Raw genomic sequence first — 21,194 nt, 5'->3', positions numbered from 1 at the left:
TTGGACCGAGCTTTTTTGATTTCTGGGAAGTCTGTAAATATTTGATGGAAAGATAAACCATATCACCATTACATCACTTTGTAAACGTGTGCCAGGCACCTCTTTTTGTCAGCTTGGGCTTTATGTGCTCAGTGTGCATCATCTAAAGCTTTTTGAGTTACTGCCCAAGTACCCCATAGCTGTTTGATCCACTCAATTAAAGAGGGGTTCTGTGGGTTATCCTGTGGTAGCTCTGGGATTGGCACAAACTCTTGGCCAGAGGCCACCTTAAACGGAGTGAAACCGGTGCTGCTATGTATGGAGTTATTATATGCCACCTCCGCAAATGGCAGTAAGTCTACCCAGTTGTCTTGCTGGTAATTTATGTAACATCTCAGGTACTGTTCTAACACGGAATTGGTTCTCTCACAAGCCCCATTTGTCTGGGGGTGGTGGGTGGAGCTTAACCCCTGGGCGGAGCCTATTAACCCTAAAAACTCCTTCCAAAAGTTGGAGGTAAATTGCACACTCCTGTCCGAGATTATACGTTTTGGAGCCCCATGTAATCGATAAACATGTTGAATAAACAATTTTGCAAGGGTTTTAGCTGAAGGGATTTTAGAACAAGGGATGAAATGCACTTGTTTGGAAAACAAATCCGTTACTGCCCAAATGACTGTGCATCCCCCACTCTCCGGCAGGTCTACAATAAAATCTAAATAAAATCGTTCGTTCAGAACTGCGATAGGAAATAATCACCAGTAACGCACAGAGAATCAGGGTTTACTTTGGCAATGATAAGCTTGCAGTCAAAAGTAAAGTACAAGTCGGTGTTTTGGTTCAAAGTCAGCGCTGGGTGTAATCACACCACAGCGCTATTTAACAAAAACTCAGCCCCTTAAACATACATCCGGTGATTATCAATCAAGCACCCCCCACTCCCTTAACAGTAACAGCTGCGAGCACCAGAGCAGCGAGGACAGCAGAATCGGAGAGGCCCGGCAACGTCATCAATCATCGTCCTGAATGCTGCTATCCAGGAACTGTTTGTGTGTTCGCTGCGGCTGCTTATCTCCACTCCTTCGTCTCCCACACCCCCCATCGATGGCGAGCTCCGGTAGGACTCGACAGGCGGCCCCCCCTACCAGGAGCTCACCTATAAATAGAAAGCATACAAATGTTAGTCACTGTTACGATCCTGCATTAGGTTTGTCTGGGTATTTCCGATGGAACCGTTGTATCAATCGGGCAGCGTGAACATCAGGTGATGCCACCCACGAAGCCTGTGTTACAGGGTATCCTTTCCACCGCACAAGATATTGTAACATCCCCCTACGAACCCTGGAGTCCAATATTCGATCTATCTCATATTGGTTGGTATGCACGGGACCCGGTGGAGTAGTCGAGGTACCTGGCCTTTCTATCGTCACCGGTTTCACCAAACTGCTATGGAATACGGGATGTAGCCTACTAAACAGAGGGGGAAGTTTAAGAGCTACGGTTACGGGATTGATGACTTGTGTTATGGGAAATGGTCCTATATATTTAGGTCCTAATTTTTTACTGGGCAGTCGGAGTTTAAGGTATTTCGTAGATAAGTATACTTTGTCTCCTATCCGGAATGGTTTTGGATCAGCTCTTTTCTTGTCTGCATATTTTTTGTACTCGTCTGCTGCCTTTTGTAATGCTGTTTTTACACTTGGCCATACATGACTAATTTTATCGGCCCAACCGCGTGGCGTGTCACCATCTGTCATAGGGGGATCTAACTCTGGAATGGCTGAAAACTCTCGGCCATATATTACTTGGAAAGGGGAGAACCCAGTACTGCAGTGGGATATGTTGTTATATGCCACTTCAGCGAAAGGCAGGAGTCCTGACCAATTCGTCTGCTGGTAAGAAACGTAGCATCTGATATATCTTTCGACCATGGCATTGGCCCGTTCAGCCGCCCCATTAGTGCTCGGGTGGAATGCTGAACTTAACCCTTGAGGACCCAATTAAACGGACAAATCATCTCCAAAACTTAGAGGTGAATTGAACACCGTGGTCGGATATAATCCTCTTAGGTGCTCCATGGAGACGATAGATATGTTGCAAAAAGAGTTCGGTTAATTGTCGCGCGGATGGTATGCTTTTACATGGCACAAAGTGGGCCTGTTTCGAAAACAGATCTACCACCGTCCAAATTACAGTGTGGCCATGGCTAGGGGGGAGATCGACTATGAAATCCATAGCGATCTCTTCCCAAGGCCTGCTAGGATTCGCGATTGTCTGTAATAGTCCTAACGGTCGTCCAGACCAGGGTTTGGCGGTTGCACAGGTTGTGCAACCTTTTACGTATGTTTCTATGTCCTTACGCATTCGTGGCCACCAGAATTGCCTCCTCACAAGGTGTAGAGTTTTTAAATACCCAAAATGGCCTGCTGATTTGGCATCATGGCACCTGCATAACACTACGTTCCATAAACGTTCTGGAACATATATTCTATTCTCCCTCCACGCTATTCCATCATTATAGCTAACCATAGAGGGGTTTTGGATTACCCATTGATCCTGTTGTAAAGCTGTTTTAAACTCGGTACGTAAGTGACCATCTACTTCTGTAAGTCTTAATAGGGTTTGGGAAGGTGCAATTAGAGGTTCTATCACTTCCTCTCGCTTGCTATTATACTGTGGCATCCGGGACAGCGCATCAGCCAGGAAGTTTTTCCCAGCAGGAACATACCGCAACCGGAAAGAGAAACGCTGAAAATATTGTGCCCACCTTATCTGTTTGGGAGATAGTCGCCTGGGCGTTTGTAAGGCTTCTAAGTTTTTATGGTCCGTCCATACCTCAAAAGGATGAGACGCCCCCTCCAAGAGATGTCGCCATGTCATCAACGCCCAACGGACCGCGAATGCCTCTTTTTCCCAGATCGCCCATGCCCGCTCTGTCGTGGTTAACTTTTTAGACGTATAGGCACAAGGTTGTAACCCTCCCTGCTGTTTTCTTTGTAGGAGTACTGCTCCTACAGCCACGTCGCTAGCATCTGCCTGGACTATGAATGCCTGCGTTGGGTCTGGATGCTTGAGTACTGGTTCTTGAGCAAAGAGTGTTTTTAACTGCTCGAAAGCCATTTGACACGCTGACGACCACGTCAACGCTTTTCCCGGCTTTGGTTTAGCCGTGGCCGGTTTGGTCCGTAACAGATCCGTTAGTGGTAGGGCTATTTCAGCAAATCTGGGAATGAACTGCCGATAGAAGTTTGCAAAGTCTAGAAAGCTCTGTAATTGCTTTCTGGTTCTAGGGGCCTGCCATTCAAGCACTGCCTGGACTTTTCTGGGATCCATCTCTACCCCGCTCTCTGATATTCTATAGCCTAGATAATCTATCCTCTTTTTGTGAAACTCACATTTGGATAGTTTCACGTACAGCCTAGCAGCTAATAATTTGTCTATAAATTGTCGGACCAGAGATATATGTTCCTCTTCAGTTTGCGTGTAAATTAAGATGTCATCCAAATATACAAGGACACCCCTGTACAGATGTTCATGCAGCACTTCATTGATGAACTGCATGAACACCGCAGGGGCGCCCTGTAGTCCGAACGGCATGACCTGGAACTGATAGCTTCCCAAGGGACAATTGAATGTTGTTTTCCACTCATCCCCTGGTTTGATTCGTATCCTATAATACGCTTCGCGTAGGTCAAGTTTCGTAAAGATACGACTGGTGGCTAGGGCAGCTAACAGGTCCTTCATTAAGGGAAGTGGATAGAGGGGCTCCACACACACTGCATTGAGACCTCTGAAGTCAACGCATAAGCGTAAACCCCCATCTTTCTTCCCACAAAACAGGACAGGGGCAGCCATCTTTGATCGACTAGGTGTGATAAAACCCCGGGCCAAGTTCTTATCTATATATTTTTGTAATTCTTTTAGTTTGGGTAGTGTCATTGAATACATCCGGGGCTTGGGTAGCTTCGCCCCGGGTATTAACTCAATACTGCAATCCGTAGGCCGGTGAGGGGGCAGGGTCTCACATTCCTCCTCACTAAAGACTCTGGCGAGATCCCTATACACATTAGAATACGTCGTGTCTGCTGGTGGGCTCTCTGCTTCTATTCCCCCTGCTGGCTCCTTTTCCTCCTTGGTAGGGGGAGGTCCCAACGGTAATCGAAGTTTGCGAAAACCCCCTTCCCACCATATCGTAGGAGCCCACTTGTCCAACCATGCTAATCCTAAAATCACTGGTTCTAACATTTTCTCCACTATAATAAACCGAATAGTTTCGGTGTGCTCCCCAATATCGAGGTGCACCTTTTCTGTTATATGAGTCACTGGTGCCCCTCCCAGCAATGAACCATCCATTTGTTTAAATGTAATAGGGGTTCTCAACCGCACAACCCGCAGCCCAAGTTCGTCAACTATTGCCCTACGAATTAAACAACGAGTACACCCTGAATCAATCAATGCCTCATATCGGCGTCCAGTGGTTGCCCATGGGTTTCGGAGTACGACTGGTACCACAAAAGGTCAGATGGGGTCGCTCACCATCGGGTCGTGTTGGTCCTCATCGTCGTCATCACTATCCCCAGCCACAATCGGGAATTTTTCCGCCACCACTTTCTTAGTATCTGTAGCCAGGGGATCCCTCTCCATACAGGATGTTCGAGTCATTTGGGACCGTTCGGATGTTGGTCGGCCTCTGCCTCTCAACACAGCTCTAGGAGGGGGGTTTTGGTCCGAGTTGCGGGGCATGGGATGAGGACAGCTGCTCGATGACCAAGGCGATTACATCTGAAGCAACGAAACGCAGGCCGCTGGATCCTTTCCCCCAAGCCGGAGCCAGCATTCGGTTTAGTCTCCTTGGGTGTTTGTGTGCGTTCTGCTGGTCGTTTTCCTTGACTTGCAACCCCTTCACCCCGTATACGGAATTCTCGGAGACCGACGTCCAATTCGATGGCTGCCTTGTACCACACACTCAACTTGGGGGGCAAGCCCCGGTACACGTAGGCTTGCCGTAAATCACGGTCTAGTCCTTTATGGAATTGGTGCACCAGAAGACATTCTGGCCACCCCACCAACCGAGCCGCAATCTTTCGGAACTCCTGTACATACTCCTTTGCTGGTACGCCCCGTTGCTTAAGCGCAAACAAATCCCCCTCTGCAACCTGGGCGCTTGTTTCGTCTTCAAATCTGGCACGAAGAGCCTCCAGAAATCGTCCCATGTCCACGAGTTCCCTTGCATGTTTAGCATGGAGGCCTGCCACCCACTCAGCCGCTTCTCCCGTCAGGACCCCTGTAACAGCAACCACCATAGCCCACTGGGAGGGATACCACTGTCCATATTGGTCCATATGGCTTATCACCTGGCTTAAGAAAAGAGCCACTCGTTCAGGGCTTCCGTCAAAGGAAGTCTGCAGGGCAGGCGGTCCCCAAACGGCCTGCGGGATCCACAGCCCCGGCGGGGCCCCCGGAGGCCAAGGCATGGGGCCTGGGGTCCTCGCTGCTCCAGTCGCTCTCCTGTCTGCCTAGGTCTGTCCCTCATCGCCCCGCAACCCCCAACAGGTAAGCCCCCTGCCAATTGCATTGGTTGGGGCTCAGGACCGGCTCCAAGGTCTCCCGACGAGGCACCTTGGTCTTGTTCTGGAGGGGGTTGGTCCATGGATCGTCTAGAGGTCCGCTCCATCCTCAATTTAGGACTTGTGAGCCGAAATTGGGTCTCCGAAGCAGTCACCCCTGTATCCTGCCAAGAAGAACCTGGAGGCTCCAGCCCTGCAACCCAGGGCTGCCAGGATGGGGCGTCACGAAATCCAGATTCCCCAAAACGCTCACGTAGCATATCCATGGTGCTGGGACCAGATGAGGCAGGATACCCCCAATCCCCTTCATCCTCCTCAGTCCATCGTCTTTCCCTCCAGCCCTGGAAAGACGCTCCCAAGCGAGGGGGCGTTGGCATCCGCGGCCCGAGGAGAACAGAGCTGTGCCACCAATCCCCCGTCCGAGCCCGTTGTCCTGGAAAACTCTCCTCCTCCAGTCGGGGCGGGGCGCTCTTGGGTTGCTTGACTTTTGGTTTCACTGCCAACTGTTCCACACTCTCCTTCACCTCCTCTATCAGTGGTTCCTCCCCCTCCACATCTCCACCACACTCCTGCTCTTCCAAGGCCGTCCCTTCTGCCATATCCCCCTTTGCTGCAAAGCCACAGGGAATCCTCACCTCTTGCGAAAAGGAACCAAGCACTGACTTTCTCTCTCGGCTTGTCATTCGTTCAGAACTGCGATAGGAAATAATCACCAGTAACGCACAGAGAATCAGGGTTTACTTTGGCAATGATAAGCTTGCAGTCAAAAGTAAAGTACAAGTCGGTGTTTTGGTTCAAAGTCAGCGCTGGGTGTAATCACACCACAGCGCTATTTAACAAAAACTCAGCCCCTTAAACATACATCCGGTGATTATCAATCAAGCACCCCCCACTCCCTTAACAGTAACAGCTGCGAGCACCAGAGCAGCGAGGACAGCAGAATCGGAGAGGCCCGGCAACGTCATCAATCATCGTCCTGAATGCTGCTATCCAGGAACTGTTTGTGTGTTCGCTGCGGCTGCTTATCTCCACTCCTTCGTCTCCCACACCCCCCATCGATGGTGAGCTCCGGTAGGACTCGACAGGATATCTCTTTTCAAGGAGCATTTAGCCTTGCCAGACTCTGAAGTAAACCAGGTGGCTTCCCTGGAGGTCTCTTAGCTGAGGCACACACCGGACAGCTAGCTACATATGCCTCTATGTCCTTTTTGAGTGCAGGCCACCAGAATTGTCTTTTAACGAGATGTAGAGTTTTAACAAATCCAAAGTGTCCCGCCGTCTTGGCGTCATGAGCGTGCTGCAACACCACTACTCTTAAACTGGCCGGAACATACAATTTGGCCCCAATCCAAGCTAGTCCATCACGGAGTTTACATTCATTCGAGTGGGTTTGAAACCACTCGTCAGTCTTTAGAGCTTCTTGTAGTTTCTGAAGCAAATCGCCCAAGAAGGCTGGATCGGCCCTCATCTGTGCTCTGGTAGTTACTGGCGCTGCTAGTTGTGTCACAGGTATGATAGGCCGAACCACTTCCTCCTTGGTACTGTTGTATTGAGGCAATCTGGAAAGTGCATCCGCCATGAAGTTCTTTCCACCAGGAAGGTAGCGTAAAGTGAAATTAAAACAATTGAAATGTTGAGCCCAGTGAACTTGCTTTGGTGACAGCTTACGCGGTGTTTTCAAAGCCTCCAGTTTTTATGGTCAGTCCAAACTTCAAAAGGGTGCTTAGCTCCTTCAAGAAATTGTCTCCACATTAACAATGCCCATCGCACTGCAAAAGCTTCCTTCTCCCATATGGCCCATCTCCTTTCGGTCTCTGACAATTTGCGGGATGTATAGGCACAGTTATAATTTCCCTTCTGCATTCTTCTGTAGAAGTACTGCTCCTACTGCCACGTCGCTCGCATCAGCCTGTACTACAAAAGGCTCTTCCATGTCCGGATGTTTGAGGACTGGTTCAGCAGCAAACAACCGTTTCAACTTTTCGAATTCCGCCTGACAGTCCATAGTCCATTCAAGGGCTCATGAGGGCTTTGGTCTTACTTCACCTTTTGTTTTCAGAAGATTTGTTATTGGCAGTGCGATTTTGGCGAACAAGGGGATAAACTGTCTATAGAAGTTAGCAAATCCGAAGAAACTTTGTAGTTGTTTGCGGGTGCGTGGCTTGGCCCATTCCAATACTGCCCGAACTTTTCCAGGGTCCATCTCTATTCCCTCATGCGATATGCGATATCCAAGATAGTCAATTTTGCTTTGGTGGAACTCGCATTTAGAGAGTTTGGCATATAGTTCTGCAGCCCTGAGTTTTTTCAGGACAGTTTGCACCAATTTCACATGGTCGTCCATGCTCTCAGAGTAGATAAGAATGTCATCCAAGTAAACCAGCACCCCCTTATACAGGTGCTCATGCATTACTTTGTTAATCAATTGCATGAACACAGCAGGGGCTCCTTGTAGTTCAAAAGGGAGCACTCGAAACTGGAAACATCTCAGTGGGCAGTTAAACGCGGTTTTCCATTCATCCCCCTCCTTAATTCTCACTCTGTAGTATGCCTCTCGTAAGTCCAGTTTGGTGAAAATTTTCCCCTTTCCTAAGTGTGCTAGCATGTCCTTCATGAGCGGCAGGGAGTAGTTTTCCACGCAAATAGCGTTGAGATTCCTATAATCAACTACCAAATGAAAGGAGCCATCTTTCTTTTCTCGGAACATTACAGGCGCCGCCACCCTTGGTCTGGCTGGTTGGATAAAACCCCATTCTAGGTTTTTATCAATGAATTTTTGCAATTCCCCTAGTTCTCGAGGGGTCATGGGGTAGATCTTTGGCTTGGGGAGCTTCACCCCGGGGAGTATTTCAATGGTACAGTCCGTAGCTCTGTGGGGGGGCAGCATATCCGAGGCCCTTTCACTAAAACTTCTCGGAGATCCCAATACTCCTTTGGAATCTTCTCCTCCCCTTCGATGTGGCCTATTGCCACTTCTGCCCTTTCGTGTTCTACTCCATCCTCCAGGAGAGTTTCTTCCCTCTCTAGTCTCGATTTTCCAGTGCGAATGTGCAAAACCCCCATCTTCCAGTTAACACGTGGGTTCCATCTACGGAGCCAGGGCAGTCCAAGTATGAGGGGTCGTTCCATGCCAGCGGCCACAATAAAACTGAGGGTCTCTACATGATCCCCCCAATTGCATTTCAATGGGTTCATGCACAAAGCTGGCTGGGCCCCCTCCTGCAATCGATCCGTCCAACTGGCAGAACGCAATGGGCCTTTTTAACGTTTTTAGCTTCAGGCCCATTTTCTCCACCACTTCTGGGCTGATTATGCACCTGGTGCACCCAGAGTCTAATAGGGCTACCATCTGCGCATGTGCCCCTGTGGACGGCACCCTTATTTCTATGGGGATGAGCATGGGGCCCTTAGTGTGACTCACCAGATCATCGGAGTCAGAGTCTGTCCCACTATCGTCCGTGGTGGTCGGAGTTCCCAACTCACCCTGGTTTCAGGGAGCGAACTCAACAACTTCTCCTTTCAGGGCGGTTTCACGAGCTTTTGCGGGTGCTTTGTCAGCCTTCTTTGGTCCTGAGCCGCTAGATTTTGGCACTGGCTTGGAGAAACCTTTCTACATTTGAAGCACGTGAAGGGCTTCGATTTGGGTTTGAATTCCGCTCTCCCTGCGCCCATCTTTGGTGCTCCTTTGCGGTAGAAGGAGGATGACGGGTCCCCTGCACGGCCCCCTCGGAGTCGGCTTCGGGCCAGCTCGATCTCCATATCCTCAGCTACTACGTACCAACTCTGCAAGTCTTCGGGGACCCCCCGTGCTCTACAGTCTTTGTATATGTCTTCATTTAGTCCGTCCTTGAAACTCTCCAGTAGGGCCGCTTCTGACCACCCTGTCATGTAGGGCGCCAGTTCGCGAAATTCTTGGGTGTATTCTGCCACCGATCTCCGGCCCTTCTGGATACCCTTCATCCTGAGTCTCGCTTTCTGCTCAGCTAGGTGGTCTTCAAACTGCCTCCTAAGAGCCCCCATGAACAGGTTGTAATTCCTAAGCAAGGGGGAGTTATTATTGTGGAGGACCACCATCCATTCAGCTGCTACTCCCTCTAAGACATTCATGACGCATCTCACTCATGCCGCATCTGATAAGTAATCCTCCCCCCAGTCCTGCATGTGGTTCCACCCTTGGGTCAAGAAAAGCCCCAAGGTCTTCGGATTCCCATCATATTTTCCAGTTAGGGGGGGAATTTTTGGCTTTTTGCATCTGCGGGGTGGGGCCTGCAAGGCTGGGGGTTCCTGGGCTGCTGCATCCCTCGCTTGAGCTCCAGAAGCCTGAGATGTTTCTTCCCCAGCTTCCTCTTCCTCTCCCCCACAGGCTGTCTCTTCTGGATCCAGCCTGGAGTAGTCTCCTCCCTTCCCCACAGGGAATACATAAGACTCACGGCTTTTCCGGCTTTCCTCAGCATCGCGGAGGAGTTGCATCACTTGAGCAATCATGAGGCTCTCCTTTTGCTCTTGCAGCCACACTGACTCTCCCTTACGGGGTCTGGAGCTGGTTAGTCCTTGGGGGGTCCTCCCCAGGTCCGGCAACCTTCCTACTCCCCTCAACCATCTAGCTTCCTCTGGCTCTTCTCTCAGCCGAATTTTTTCCATCCATTCCGCAGCTTCCTTCTCCACTTGAAGTGAAATTATAGTAGAGCCAGAAGCTCCCATCTGGTCTTCTTCACTCTCTTGGTCAGACATATTTTGGGTTCAGCCCCCTCAGTGTTTATGCGGGATGGCTAGAGAATAGATTCTGCTTAATGTCAGATGTGCTTCCTTCAAAGTCCAGGAAAGAATGACCCAAACTCCATTGTTTATAGAGAAAGGTACTTTTACTAGAAAATGAAGTGAACGCAACCAAAGGAAAGCAGAATCTAAGGCAATAAGCACGAAAATTGCATATAGAAAGCATCCCCTCCCACTGTCCACCGTAAATCATCCAATCCAAAGGTCTCCCAGGGGTCAGGTGGAAGCACACGTCTGGCAGCGTCATCAATCAGGAATGCCACGACCGTTGACCCAACAGCAGCTTCAAAGCTACAGTCCGGTGGCTTAACTATTGCTTTCGATTCCTCCAGATTCCTCCAGCACGCTTTCCCCCCCCCATGCTACCTAGCTCTCCCCCCTCCCGGTACTATGGCAGCCAAAGCAGTAAAGGCGGAGGCTGACATGCTGGGATAAATTATTATTGATGAGTAGAATTTTTAGAAGTGTTTACGCTAGTTTTCTGTGTTAGTTAAGATCGAATTTGGTATTAAGTAACTTTCACAGATGTAAGAATCTAAATGTTTGAAATGTGATAAATAGTATAAACTTGTATAGAGATAAGGAATTATATTAATTGTAAGGTAAAACTTGACAAAAATGTTTAAACTGGAGATGCCACACCATGTCCAATGTTTTTAATTTGTATTACTAATAAAAAACTTTTAAAAAAGATCCTAGAGAGGAAGGTGGGAGGCAAATTAAAAAAAGCATAGCAACTAAAGTATTGAAGCGGGCAAGAGACAATGGATAAATGATTTCTTTTCTTTGTTGTTCTTCTGATTTACTTTTCCTTCTCTCTCTTTTCTTTTCTTTTTCTTTTCTTTTCTTTGTTTTAGATAGGTGACACGACTAGAAGCCAGGTAGGATAGAAGGAAAATTGTCAGAGTTTCTTGCAAAAATCAAATCCAGAAGCACACACAGATAAACTGATGCAGCAGGATTCATTAACTTCTTTATATTCAAAATAATACAGGAAGTAAATTTACAATACCAACAGCAGATTCACAGTTTCATTTTAGCTCAGATCAGCAGACAAGTTTACAGAGACAGCTTCACAGCTCAGAGCTTAACACACACTGGTTTCAGTTTCTCTTTTCTCTGCGCAGACTCAGAAGCTGCAGACTAAGACATGCCCTGGCTCCAGTCTGTCTCAGCTCCCAATTGGCTGACTTAGTTGGTATGCCTATTCATTGGCTGACCTTGTTACCATGTCTTCCCAGTCATGAATATTCTAACAAAAATGTTTTTCAATAAAAAGTGACATGATTAAAAGTTAGAATAAGTGATAGAAATAACAAAAGGGGGAATGTTTATATAATAAAATAAATAGTAAATAATAAAATAAAGTAAATAAAGAGCTCTGTTATCGGCTGCAGATGTCATCTGGCAGACATCTGAAGGCAAAACGAAGGCCAGGGCGATGCGTGCGAGTAGTGGCAAGTGGCTGCAGAAGAAGGTGAGGCAGGTGTTGGGGTGTGCGAGGCCTGGTAAATAGGGCAGCTCCACCCCATCCTCACCCTAGCTTATTTTTTACCTATGTGCCTTACCCCACCCCCTGTACCCCAGGGTGGGCGGGGTCTTAATTAGGGCTAATTTTGTGGGTGGGGCTTAATTTGATTGCATGCACTCAAAAACATAATAGGGCTTCTTTTCAAGGTAGGTCATCTTTTTGGAGAAACACAGTATGTTGACAGCGATTATGCCAGTGATGTGAAAACCAGAAAGTCCAATTCTGGGATTGTGGTATTTTTTGGAGGGACTTTAATTGGTTGGAAGTCCAGAAAACAAACAACTGTAGCCATTTCTACAGTTTTAGAATTTATTGCTCTGAGCTTTGCTCAGAGTTAACTTGGTACATACAGCTATTAAAGGGTTTAAATATAAAAGTAACTGAAGCTGTAATGGTGCTTGCATTAAAATGGCATCAGGTGACAGAGTAAAGAATAGAAGCAAGCATGTGGCTATTAAATACCGCATTGTAAGAAAAGCCATCAAATGTAAATTAATTAGCTTGCTTCACTGTTCTTCAGAGAACAATCTGGCAGATATAATGGCCAAACCATTGGGTGGAGTACACCATGGGAAGAATATTAAGTTATTTGGTTTTATGTCTATTCCAGTCATAAAGGAAGGAGTGTCAGTGTGTAAGAAATTATGAGCTGGGATAGCCATAACAACAAGTCAGCCAATTGGAACTGTTTGGTGATTAAGAAACATGATCTGTTGTGAGCCAGGGGAGATGGCTCAGAGCTGGGCGTGACTTAGCTTGACTGAACTTTATATATCTAAGGATTATTATTGTTTCTGTGATCATATTGCTTCTATGCTTCTGGATTCTGAGTTCTGGTTCTGGCTTCTGCTGCATGGGTATTGTATACATGCATAACGCTTTATATAATAATAATAATAATAATTTTATTTCTATACCGCCCTTCTCCCGGAGGACTCAGGGCAGTGTACAGCCAATTTAAAAGCACAAGACACAACAATGATTAAAAATTAAAATAATTAAATAGATTTGGCCGGTTTAACCCCCCCCCCAAAAAAATTTAAAATATCCCAATTTGAAATTATTATATTGATAGCCCGGCCTGGCGGAACAACAGGGTCTTCAGTGCGCAGCGAAACACCCGGAGGTCGGAGATCTTACGTATTTCCGGGGGCAGTTCATTCCACAGGGCTGGGGCTCCCACAGAGAAGGCCCTCCCCCTGGGTGTCACCAGCCGACATAACTTGGCTGATGGCACCCTGAGGAGACCCTCTCTGTGGGAGCGAACTGGCCGGTGGGAGGCTATTGGTGGCAGAAGTTGGTCTCGAAGGTACCCGGGTCCTGTGCCATGGAGTGCTTTAAAGGTGATGACCAATACCTTGAATTGCACCCGGAAGATCACTGGGAGCCAGTGCAGCTCGCGCAGGAGGGGTGTCACGCGGGCACAATGAGTTGCGCCCATAACCACCCGCGCGGCCGCATTCTGGACCAGTTGGAGCCTCCAAGGGCTCTTCAAGGAGAGCCCCATGTAGAGAGCATTACAATAGTCCAGCCGGGAGGTGACGAGGGCGTGAGTGACCGTGCGCAAGGCGTCCCGGTCCAGAAAGGGCTGCAACTGGCGGATCAGGCGAACCTGATAAAAGGCCCCCCTGGCCACGGCCATCATATGTTATTCTAAAGACAGCTGTGCATCCAGGAGGACACCCAGATTGCGAGCCCTCTCTATGGGGGGCAAAGATTCACCCCCAATAGTCAGCGATGGCACCTGCTGACTATATCGGGACGCCGGCAGCCACAGCCACTCGGTCTTGGACGGGTTGAGTCTGAGCCTGTTCCTCCCCATCCAGACCCGCACGGTCTCCAGGCAGCGAGACATCACATCAAGGGCATCATTGGGGTGGTCTGGGGTGGAGATGTACAGCTGAGTATCATCAGCGTACAGATGACACTTCACCCCAAAACCACGGATGATCTCACCCAGCAGCTTCATATAAATGTTGAACAGAAGGGGCGAGAGGACCGACGCTTGTGGCACTCCCCATGCGAGACGCCTCGAGGTCGACCTCTGCCCCCCTGCCAACACAAACTGCGAGCGGTCGGAGAGGAAGGAGGAGAACCACCGCAAAACGGTGCCACCTATTCCTAACCCTCTCAACCACTGCAGCATGATACCATGGTCGATGGTATCAAAAGCCACAGAGAGATCTAATAGGACTAGGACAGAGGAGCGACCCCTGTCACGAGCCCTCCAGAGATCATCCACCAATGCGACCAATGCCGTTTCTGTGCTGTGCCCCTGCCTGAAGCCCGACTGGTACGGGTCTAGATAGATAGCTTCATCCAGGTGCCCGGGCAGTTGTCGTGCCACCACACTCTCAACAACCTTCGCCACAAAACGAAGGTTGGAGACTGGACGGTAGTTGGCTAATTCAGGGAAGGCTTCTTGAGGAGGGGCCTCACCACCGCCTCTTTCAAGGCGGCGGGAAAGGCACCCTCACTCAGAGAAGCAGTTATAATCCCCTGGAGCCAGCCTCGTGTAACCTCCCGGGAGGCCAGTACCAACCAGGAGGGACACAGGTCCAATAAACATGTGGCGGCACTAATCCTACCCAGAACCCTGTCCACATCCTCGGGAGCCACAGGATCAAACTCCTCCCAGGTAATATTCTCAAGACCTACCCTCGTCTCCTCCCCCGGACTCACCCAGTCGGAGTCCAAGCCTTCCTGAATCCGAGCGACTTTATCGTGCAGGAATTGCACAAAATCCTCAGCTCGACCCTGCAAGGGATCTTCCCACACTCCCCCCCCCCGAAGAAGGGAGTGGGTCACCCTAAACAGGGTGGCTGGGCGGTTCTCTGCAGATGCGATAAGAGCAGAAAAATGTTTGGATTTCGCCGCTTTTATCGCCACTAGGTAGGTCTTGATATAAGACCTCACCTGTGTTCGGTCGGAATCAGAATGACTAATCCTCCAAATGCTCTCTAGGCGTCTTTTCCGATGCTTCATCTCTCTCAGCTCCTCAGAGAACCAAGGAGCCAATTGAGATCGGCATTGGGTCAGAGGCCGCAAAGGCACGACACGATCCAAAGCTCCGGCGGCCGCACTCTCCCAGGCGACCACCAGCTCTTCAGTCGAGTCGTGTGTCAGAGTCTCAGGAAACGGCCCAAGCTCTGTCAGGAACCTTTCAGGATCCATCAGGCGCCTGGACGGAACCATCTGGTCGGTTCCGTCTCCCTGTGGCAGGGGGAAGCGGTAGGAAAGTCCAAGTGAAGGAGCGAATGATCTGCCCATGACAAGGGTTTAATATCTAAGTCCCTGTATACTGTGTACTGTATATAAAGAAATTTCTTTTATACATGAATTCTGCGGACTTATTTACTTGTGTGCTGGTTGGATTGCTACAAACGCTAACAAAATAGTTATAAGCTTTACCAACCATATTTATCAAAAATGCTATATAAAATAAATATTTTGAATGTGGAAATCTGTCTAATTAGACTTAGACATAGAATAACTTTATTGTTACTTTAAATGTACACTAATCGGCATACATTAAAATGAAATTTCGTTGCATACAGCTCTCAAAGGGTCGCCACCTCCAATATATATTACATAAACATGACAGATAAATAAATAAATAAATAAATAAATTATGCATATACCCACATACCCACTTATATTATATGACACAGAGAAACAACACAGTTTAGTTTGGATATATATATGTAGATGGCCAGAAAAATGAATTTTGCAAGTTTACCAGACGGATGGCATAGGAAACAAAGCAGTGGTGAAATCCAATTTTTTTTACTACCAGTTCTGTGAGCGTGGCTTGGTGGGCATGATGTGGTGTGGCTTGGTGGGCATGGTTTGGTGGGCGTGGCAGGGAAAAGATACTGCAAAATCCCCATTCCCTTCCCACTTCTGGGGGAAGGATATTGCAAAATCTCCATTCCCACCCCACTCTGGGGCCAGCCAGAGGTGGTATTTGCCGGTTCTCCAAACTATTCAAAATTTCTGCTACCGGTTCTCCGAACTGCTCGAAATTTCTGCTACCGGTTCTCCAGATCCTGTCAGAACCTGCTGGATTTCACCCCTAGAACAAAGCTGTTACAGAATTGGGTAGTTCTGCTAGAAATACTTCAAAACCTCCTCCTAGAGGGGAGCAACAGAAACAGACCATAAAATGGGTGTGTGGGGTCTCTAATAATTCTTTGAGCTCTAAGCACATAGCAATTATAAACAGTATTCTGAATAATGGGAAGCGAGCTTCCTATAATCTTCTCAGCTGTCTTTACCACTCTCTGTATGGACTCTCTATCTGTGGCACTGCTACCACCAAACCAAACAGTGATGCAGTTGGTTAAAATGCTCTCAATCATGCCTCTGTAAAAAGTGGCCAGGACAGAAGGGGAAAGATGTGATCTCCTTATCCGACGTAGGAAATGCAGACACTGGTTTGCATGCTTCACTAAGGATGAAGTGTGGAGAGATCAATTCAAATTATTAGTTATCTGCACCCCCAGATACTTAATACTGTTGACCACTTCTATAGCTGTATCCTTGATATTAACCAATATCAGTATGGTCTGGAATAAAAATAATATTCTAGGTAGTACATTCATCTTAATTACTGAAATTCTTCCTATCAATGACAAATCTAGTTCTCCTTATCTGCTTAAATCGAACTTTATCTCCTTCCATATTTTAACATAATTCTTTTTATATAACTTAGAAATATTGTTAGTAAGAATCACCCCCTAATACTGTAGCTTTTTCATAACTTTAAAACCAGTTTTACATTCCAATTTTTTCTTGTCTTCCACATACATATTTAGTCAAAATTGTTATTTTTAGTTTATTTATTTTTAAACTGCCATCTCTCCAAAATTTTAATCTTCCTCTTAACATATTCAATATTATCTAGGGAATCTTGTACCATCAATAGCAAGCCATCAGCAAAAGCACAGAGTTTGTGCTTATGTGCTTTAATTTGTAGTCCTTTTACTCTATTATCTTGTCTAATGTCCTATTTAGCAGTTCCAACATCAGAATGAATAGTAATTCTAAACAGGTTACAATATATATAAATAAAAATTTCCATATGGGCGGTATGAAACAAGGACATTAATTGGGGAAATGTTTTGCAAGCAATTTATCTATCCCCCTCCCATCTCTCTCTCTCTCTCTCTCTCTCTCTCTCTCTCTCTCTCTCTCTCTCTCTCTCTCTCTGTGTGTGTGTGTGTGTGTGTGTGTGTGTGAGAGAGAGAGAGAGAGAGAGAGAGAGAGAAGGAATGCTTGTTTCTCCAGGAACTGTGAGGATTTTTTTTGCTTTTTCCTGTTAGCATTGTTAGATCAGCAACAGTGTATGTAATTTTCAAACTGTTTTTAAAAGATTGGGGAGTAGAAATGGAGTGGTGGGTGCAAGAAGCTATGAGGAGAGTGAATCTTGCAAATTCCAGTGCAGAAGGCCTTATCTGTCTAATGCAACCTAGCACAGTATTTCTACTGTAGCACTGTCATATTGAGCATTGCTAGGTGTGAGAAAGAGATGGGGGCTAATGGCATTTGTGATCTTGGAGCCGGAGGGAATTAGGGACCGATCCTAACAACCAAATTCCATCTACCAGCACCATTTTGAATTTGAGACTTGACCTAGTTTCTAAATTAATAGACCAGCTTTTGCTTTATGTGACTTGCAAAATGCCATCAATCCACATTGCCTTAGAATAAGATAGAGTCAAATTCAGCTGTCAGTACAATTTCACACTTCTCTGAATGTTGAGTTGCACTTTTCATCAATGTAAATACATAAACACATACATATGAATAAATATGTATCTAAATATATAATTGCATATGAGTTAAAACCATTGAAATAAGCATTTTTGGTTTTGCAGAATTCCAAATTAGATTTGTCTTGCTAAATCCTAGCATCAACTACAGCAGAAGAAATACTTTCTTTCTTAAGCATGTGTGTGAATTCTTGTGATGATGTCCCTCAGGCATGAATATAATTCATTGGTTCTGAAGTGTTTAATCTGTCTGTGAATGATAGCCTTAAATAGACCATGATGCTTATTTGCAAAGAAAAAAAGAAAAGGGAAGGGAAGAAAAAGGCATTTCGAGGCATTAATAGCCAAGATCCACCAGGTAGCAGAGCCTTCAGAGTCAAGGCTCAGGATAACAGAATTAGAGTTCATCACTGCTGATGAACAGGGGAATCAGGGCAGGATTAACACATCAGGTGATAAGAAGTTCTGGCAAATGTTCTGTAGTGAAACATTTTGAGATTGAAATCTGCATCTCTTGCAGGGGGAGGAAAGATGTTTTGCCTGAGTGTTGGGCTTCTCACGTATCCAGCCCTTTGCTCCATTCATAACTCTTTAAAAGACTAAAGGGCTTGCTCCTACCACTCAGCATTAAGTACTTAAGTACTCAGCTGTAGTACTTAAATGCAGTGGTGGGATTCAGCCAGTTCGCACCACTTCAGGAGAACTGGTTGTTAACTTTCTGAGCAGTTTGGCAAACTGGTTGTTGGAAGAAATCATTAGGGCAGAGAACTGGTTGTTAAATTACTTGAATCCCACCACTGCTTAAATGATTTTGTCTTGAGGTTGGACTAGAAGACCTCCAAGGTCCTTTCCAACTGTTATTCTGCTCTGTTCTGTTCAGGGTTACCTGTAATTCAATATACTGTATTCAGTTTGTCTCAACTATTATGACAAATAAAATTCATTTAAAACTATTGATTTCTGCAAAGATGCACTGTGAAATATTATCATACAGCATATCTAAAATTATATACAAATCAGTTCCACTCCTGCCTTCTTCTGCTGCCATCTTCAGTTCTCTTTCTTAGGAAGAGCCAGCTAGGTTGTAGTTGCAAAATATCAAAAGTAATTTGGAGAAAAAAATATGGATCTGCTTTAAAACTGAGGGGAAAATTTAGAGCTGCATTTCAGTTCCTTAAACATTTTCAAATGTTATGCAGAAATTTCTCCCAACTCTTAGTATTCATGTGTTTGCTATTTGTGCAGATCATGTAACAGTGAAGAGATGGTGGGGAGTGAGGATGCAGACTTGAGCTGATGGGCATTTGGAGATATTTGTGTCACTACTAATTCAACGGTAATGGTGGAAGAGAGTCTTAAAAGGAATGACGAGGAAACTTGTTTCTTTGACTACAGATGGTTATGGTGATGGAAACACTGCCTGATTATATTAATGAAATGTACCTAGCAGATGAAACAGAACACTAGAAGGAAGAAGCTGAAGAGAGTAAATACTGTAATATTAATAAAAGATACCAAACAAAATAATTTTTTTTCATAATATTAAAAAAGAAAAGAGAAATATAAAAGTTTGAGCTTAGTAACAAAAGCTCTTATTATTTATAAATAGTAAAAGAAAAGAAAGGAGGGAGGAGACCAAAATAAATACGAATAAATATTGGATTTTTAAAACTTCCCTTTCTTTGTTCTCCTATGAATTCGCAGTATCTATTGGTGTAAACTTTAGAAGCCATGCTCTAAATGTTTATTTTTGCTTTGCTGCATAATGTGTAATATATATGGGAGCCATTGTAGCTTGAATTTAGTTAAATTTGTGTTTGTATGTACTGTATACTTTTAGTTTTGCTATTGCTGTATTTTCTCCAAGTTCATTTGCATCAGTGCTATGCTTTTTTTCTAGAATTGAACAAAACATTTGCAGCCATAGCATACATCTTAATAATTATCTCATCTTTATTGATATGTTTTAGAATTATACACAGTTACAAAAGTTTTATTTTGAATTTAACCCCTAAGATTCTCTGAAGAGTATTTTGCAGGTAGTCCTTGATTTACAACCACAATTGAGCCCAACATTTTTGTTGCTAAGTGAGACATTTGTTTTTGGTTTTTTTTAAAAATTTTTATTAATAATAAAAAAAAACAAACCAACATAGATACATTAAAACAACATACAAAACAAACAAACATCAATTCAGTCCAATGACTGACTCTTAGAAGTTACTACAACGGTGGGTTATTTTCATATTTCTATTTGTATCTATATCTACATTCACATATTTACATGGTTATATATGTATATATATATAATTGACTCCTTGTTTACTTCTATGTATTTCTATTGAATAGTCAAAAATTATCTTTATATTCCTATTTTTGCCTCCAGCCAGCTGTACCATCTTTGCCATACTAAATAGTAATCAGTATCGTCTTTCTCTTGTATTTCTTTTGTGAGCTTATCCAATTCTGCACATTCTGTAATTTTAGCTATTATTTTGTCCTCTGTGGGTAACTGTTCAGATTTCCAATGTTGGGCAAAGAGTATACGTGCTGCTGTGAGGGTATGGATGATCAGGTATTTTATTTCTTTGGTGTATTGTGCTGTGATTATTCCCAATAAAAAGATTTCCGGCCTCATTTCCAGTTTTTGTTTTGTGATTTCTTCAATCATTATTTTAATTTGTTGCCAGTATTGTTTTGCCCTTCGGCATGACCACCAGAGATGATAATATGTCCCTTTCTGTGATTTACATTTCCAGCACATTGGAGACGTGTTTGGAAACATCTTGGCCAGGCGCGCCAGTGGGAGGTGCCATCGGTAGAATATTTTGTAAAGGTTTTCCTTATAGGGTATAGACAATGTCATCTTATAATTTATCTTCCACAAATTTTCCCACTTATCCAGTTCAATAGTATATCCTATATTTTTGGCCCATGTTATCATATTCTCTTTGACAACCTCCTCTTCTAATTTGTATTTTAGTAGGTACTTATAAATTTTGGTAATCATTTTCTCATCTGTACTTTGTAATATTTTATCCAGTTCATTTGGTTCATTTTGAAATCCGAATTGTGCCCGATCAGTTTTGTATCTTGAGTCTATTTGCATGTATGGCCACCAATCAATGTCTATACCCTGATTTTGTAATTCTTGTCTTGTTTGTAATTCTCCTTCACTCTTCAGTAATTCTTTATAACTCCTCATTTTCTCTATATCCATGGCGTTGGGATATATTAGTGCTTCCATTGTCGATAACCATCGTGGAATTTTGGTATAGTGCTTTCTAATCTCTTGCCATGTTTTGTACAGTGATTCTCTGATAATATGTTGCTGGAAATATCCATGGTGCTTGTCCTTTCCCTCCCACAAAAAGGCATGCCATCCGCGTTGTAATTCAAAGCCCTCTAGTAGTAGCATTCTTTTATTCTTGAGATCTATCCAATCCCTTATCCAGTTTAGCGATGCTGCTTTGTAATATAACTCCCAGTCCAGTAGGCCTAAACCTCCTTTTTCCCGAATATCTTGCATACACTTTATTTTGATTCTGGCCCTTTCCCCATTCCAAA

At 45.2% G+C, this 21,194-nt stretch overlaps 1 protein-coding gene and 1 pseudogene across 1 annotated transcript in view; one reads left to right on the top strand and one right to left on the bottom strand.

Moving 5' to 3' along the window:
- Window positions 1–21,194, top strand: part of LOC117662297 (uncharacterized) — a 270,416-nt gene that overhangs the window by 186,736 nt on the left and 62,486 nt on the right. The gene's annotated exons all lie outside the window — the stretch shown is intronic.
- Window positions 9,066–10,277, bottom strand: LOC148114799 (uncharacterized; annotated as a pseudogene).

This window comes from Pantherophis guttatus, chromosome 3, assembly GCF_059756535.1.
Source record: "Pantherophis guttatus breed Tessera chromosome 3, ASM5975653v1, whole genome shotgun sequence".
NCBI classification, from domain to species: Eukaryota; Metazoa; Chordata; class Lepidosauria; order Squamata; family Colubridae; genus Pantherophis; species Pantherophis guttatus.
This window is presented reverse-complemented; position numbering and strand designations above follow the sequence as displayed.